Source organism: Chaetura pelagica, unplaced genomic scaffold, assembly GCF_000747805.2.
Source record: "Chaetura pelagica isolate M959 unplaced genomic scaffold, ChaPel_1.0 scaffold177, whole genome shotgun sequence".
Classification (NCBI taxonomy): Eukaryota; Metazoa; Chordata; class Aves; order Apodiformes; family Apodidae; genus Chaetura; species Chaetura pelagica.
In genome coordinates, this window is record NW_009953803.1 from 177,270 (window position 1) to 182,607 (window position 5,338).

Genomic DNA, 5,338 nt, shown 5'->3' on the forward strand with positions numbered 1-5,338 from the left:
AGGGATGGGGCAGCCACAGCTTCCCTGGGCAACCTGGGCCAGGCTCTCACCACCCTCATGATGAAGAATTCCCTCCTCATGTCCAACCTCAATCTCCCTCTTCCACTTTTAATCCATCCCCCTCATCCCATCCCTCCCTGCCCTTGTCCCAAGTCCCTCCCCAGCTTTCCTGGAGCCCCTTCAGGCACTGGAAGGTGCTCTAAGGTCTCCCTGGAGCCTTCTCTTCTCCAGGCTGAACACCCCAACTCTCCCAGCCTGTCCCAGAGTTGCCCCAGCCCTGGGATCATCTCTGTGGCCTCCTCTGGCCCCTCTCCAGCAGCTCCGTGTCTCTCCTCTGCTGGGGGCTCCAGAGCTGGACACAGCTCTGCAGGTGGGGTCTGACCAGAGCAGAGGGGCAGAATCCCCTCCCTGGCCCTGCTCATTACACTTCTTTTCCAACCTTGGGGTTTGTTTGTTTTTGGAAATTCCATGATTTCCAAATGAAGGGAGATGCAAGTGCACACAGCAACTGGAATAGAGACTGAATGCTTTTAAACTTTATTGGTTTAGACACATAGTCTGAAAAAATACTATGCATTCCCAGTTGTCAATTCATATTAAACAAGCATATACATTTTGTTACATTATTAATGGATTTGAAATTAAAAAATAATAATTAAACCATTACAGAAAGACTGCTGTGTCTTTAGAGGACTTTGCAACAATTTTTTCGTAGAAGATTGCTAAAATCAATCTCAGGTTCCAATATTCCTTTGGTCGTTATTTTATTTTACTCTTTTTTCTTTTCTTTTTTCTTTTTACAACACATGTAGTACAGGCACACATCCTGAATGTCTTCCTATGGATGCTGAGGACAGAGTGCTGGAGTAACAACAGGTTTTATAAAAGAGCTTTTCTTATATGTCAGTCCACAAGAAAATCTTCAGAGCAGTTTTGAGAAATGAGACAATTTAATTCTTTACAAAAGTTTCCATGGATGACTTTTGATATACATGCTAATATACCAAAACAGAAATATCCTTAATTACAGTTAGATTCTTTCTTTTTACATGAATGTATATGTTACATTTTAACTCCTTCACTTTCAGTTGAAAACAGAACAGGCAACGCTTACGAAAATGCCTCATTTGTTTGCTGCTTGTACTTTGCTAAAATACAAAACAAAAAGCTGAAATGAAGGGCTTAAAGGGGCTCTAGATGCCTCAGAAAACATTTTATTTTGGAACAATACCAGGGATCTGAAACTGGCTACAAGCATCTGGATTTCTCCAGAAGGAACAGCCTCAACTTCTCCATTGAACAGGAATAATGAGGGTGTAGAGACCACTCAATGTGCAAAGTACTGAAGGATGTCAATTCCAAGAAGAAATTAAGATTAAATTCTGATTGCCCCTTTTTTTTTTTCCCCCCACAGACAAAACCAAAGTGAGCTAAAGATACAAAAAGTACTTGGATAGAATTGCCTCTAAATAAAATGCTTTTTCCAAATTTTCTGTAAGGCATCAAGAGGTCTTTAAGTAATTTGTTACCATGCAAAAATAGTATATTCTTTCCTGTTTTACATTCATCTTGTAGCAGTTTATTTACATATAGTTCACCAGTTTGTGCTTTTAACACATGGAAAACAAAGAAAAACAAACAAACCTATAGTTAATTTGTTTAGTTCCAGAAGATTAGGTCAGATTCTTTTGTTATATGCAAGATGTTCATATTCATGGCAAAAATGACACTGGACTTTCCTGATGCTGATACGTACTTACTCACAATGAGGACAGATTGCAAAGTAACACTTTATCTATAAACAACTCACTGTCTCTCTCGCTCTCAACTGATGCGTCTTGACCAGTTTAACCTGCAAATGTGCCTTTCAGGAAGGAACAATTCAGTGTTTCCTGCCAGCAGGGGGTGAGGGCTGCCTGCTGTGCTTCCTCTCACACTCGTGTCTTTGACCGTTCTCGGTTGTGTCAGTGCAACGTGTTGAGCAAAGAACATATAACATGTATAACAAAGCACTAGTCTCATCCTGGGGGGGAAAGAAAAGAAATAAAAGTGTTTTCTTCTCGCTTTTGTACATGAGCACTGGAGACAGACTTCCAGGGACTTCACAGACATAGCACCAGGCCCAGGAAGAAGCTCCCAGATGTAAGATGTCCCACCACTGAGCCCACTCACCACAGCAGCAGAGCTGGGCTCGTTTTGGTGGCCTTCCTGTGTTTATTCATTAACTGATTGCAGAGTGAACCCCCAGATGACAGCAATTAGTTACACCAGTCATCCTGCCCCTGAAGCCATCAAGAATAGAGCTCCTTACAGTGAAGGGGAACGTGCATTGCCACTTTTGTACCAGCGCTTGAGTCTCAGCTCTTTTCAGTCAGATTAACATCAGAAATACATTTTGTGATTAGTTATCTTAAGGAAAAATAAAACTGGCTATTTGGCAGCCCTGGGGATTTTTTCCTTGGTGCTCACAAGAGGTATGTCAACTTAAGAAAGCTCAATGGAAAATAAATATTCCTGGAATTCAAAGAGAAAGGTGTTTGTGCCCAGCTCATGTGTTCCATGTGTGTTCTTTTCAAGTTGTGATCTCCTACAACATTGTTATGATCATGGCGAGACCTGGAGGGGAAAATCTGATGTCACAAGAAGGTATTAACAAGAGCTTTTGGTTCATTTCTACAGCTTTCAACAGCTCCTGAAAACATTCACACTTCTGGTGGGACAACACAATTTCTCCAAAATTTTGCACCGTCCTCGTGTGGCCAAGTTGGTAATTTTTTTATTATTTTTTTGGTGTCCATTGTCTCTGGCTCTAGTGCATCTGACATTGTGCATCAAATGCCAAAAGAAGAACACAGATACATTATTTAGCATTAGGTAGGTAAAAATAACAGCCATCTAAGCCATAAATAAACTCATCTTGGGATCTTCTGTGCCTCATACCGAGTGTAGTTGTCTACAAATTTGGTAAACTGAAATAACTTCAGGAGAAAACTTAAGTTAAATTCATGTGGTAGAAAGAGATCAGTGGAAGAGTGTAGTTGTCTAAAAATTTGGTAAACTGAAATAATTTCAGGAGAAAAAAATTAAATTCATGTGGTAGAAAGAGATCAGTGGAAAATAGCATTTCTGTACTTATTTAGATGAGTAGTTATTTTTCAATGTACTTTAAAAGTTCGTTGCATTGAAGCAGGCAGGAAATGGTACTGAATGTGATTCTGCATTGCTCTGAAGCGTGCGTGTGTAATGCCTGTCTTGGCTGATACAGAAAGGAGGTGAACTAGACACCAGAGAGACAAAAATCCTTGTGACTTGACCCAAAGAGCCAGATTTGATCCAGTCATTCCTGTGACCCCTCCATGTGGCAGATGCAGCCTCCCCAGGGGTGCTGTTGCTGCGTATGTTGGTGAAAAATGAATGTGCCGTAGTCTGGGCTGACAGCAGTGATATCTCTGACTTGCTTTGGACTGATATGACTCATTGCACTGGAATCAAATGAGGAATCAGGCACAAAAAGGGATTCAGCCAAATCCTTCCACATCTGAGGAATCAAATTCTTTATCTGAGTGATTATGTTAGCTGATATTGTTTCCTTTGCATCATTGTGTTGTCAAATTACTGCAATAAATCAGTCTTCATGTAATGCTCACTCATTAATTCAATTGGTTTCATGTTGAAGCATGCAATGGAATATCTGAGGGAAAATAAGAGATGATTCAGATTGCAAATTTGAAATTTACCTTCAAAAGTCTACAGTAGATTCCAGTTTAAGAGAGAAAATGAGTGTGCTTTCACTGTCCTAGCAAAGATCCAGCAGGCACAGCTCCATGCAAGTATGCACTGGTGCAACAAACAGCAGCTATTAAAACACACACACAGAAGACCCTGTTTAGCAGAAGGAAGCCGCCCACAGTCCAAGTATTCAAGCGACTTGACTTTACAGTTTTCTCATTGTTTTGTACCGTGCTTGGTATCAGGAGAGAGCCCCAGAGTCTGTTCATGTTCCACATGGGACGTGTCCCCTTTCCGGTGGCTGCAGATGGTTGTGAACTCTTAAGGTTTTGTCCAGACCACGTGCTCTTTATTCCTGAGAGGCCCCTGGAAGCAATGACAGTGGGAACTGAGGCTTCCAGACATCTGAACGGAGAGGTGTTTTCTCAACAGGCTTCTCTGCAACCACGTCCAGTGACACCTCACAGCAGCACTGGTAACACAGCCTTTTGCCCATCTCCACAGGCCTCTTGCAGCAGCGTCTCTTCCTCTCCAGCAGCCAGCCGAGGGATGCCCTCCCTCCACTGCCACGTCCCAGGCCGGCCCTTCTCCCAAACCTGGTGGCTTTGCTAAGCCCCCTTCCTTCAGAATCACAGCTTAGACCTTGTGCTCCATTTCTTCAGTGCTGTTTCTGAAAGGGAGTTAGTCCAGCTGGACCATGTGGTATTAGCAGCATGTAAAGTAATAAATTAGGGACTGGGAGCGTTATGGGTTAACAGGAACTCCCAGAGAGCCAGTGATTCCTTCCCAGCCTTCCCATTTTGAGCAGTTCAGATATCAATGAGTGCACTGGGCTGAAGGAGGCCCTAATGTAAAACCAGCATGCCATGTATAAACCAAGTTGGGATGAAAAGTAGAAGGAATCCTATCCTATCGCTTCCTAACCTGTTCTGGTAATTTCAAGGTAATATTAATCCCTTAGAAGTAATATAATAATAGGCCTACTAGGTACAAATAGCAGAAGATTCATTCCTGTTCCTATTCTGGTTGTTAGTTAGGTCATTAGCAATTAAATCAATGTGTTTATGTCTTGGAAAATAAAAAAAAAAACCCTATCACTTAATATATAAACCAATATCCAGCTTGAAGTGTCAGATCAGGGAAAACAGATCATCATCAATTTCACCATCAGTCACTGATTGTTTGAGGTAGACCACATTATTGAATGATCAACAACTTTAGTTTCTAATGCATTAGGTTATATACAATCCAATATGAGCAGGCATACCTGAAATTTTCCCTATTTTAATTAGAAATGTTTGTAGTTATTAGCAAGGTAAGTTTCCATCATTTACTTGGTCGCAGATTGACATTTCTGTATATATTGTGGCCATTTAGCACAGTCCTTAGTGGTACCCTATGGTGTACATAGAGTGAAAAATAAACTGTATCACACCTGATGGGAAAAAGGAGAATTATGGTTAGTGGTGAAATCCTAGAACAATGCAAGGCTCAAATGTAAGACTCAGATGTTTATCCATTTCAGCTGTGTCATTCTGGCTCTGCACTTTTTGAGTGTTATTCTAATATTGCTACGAAGTCCATCATTCCAGACATTCTTCCTGTGGTT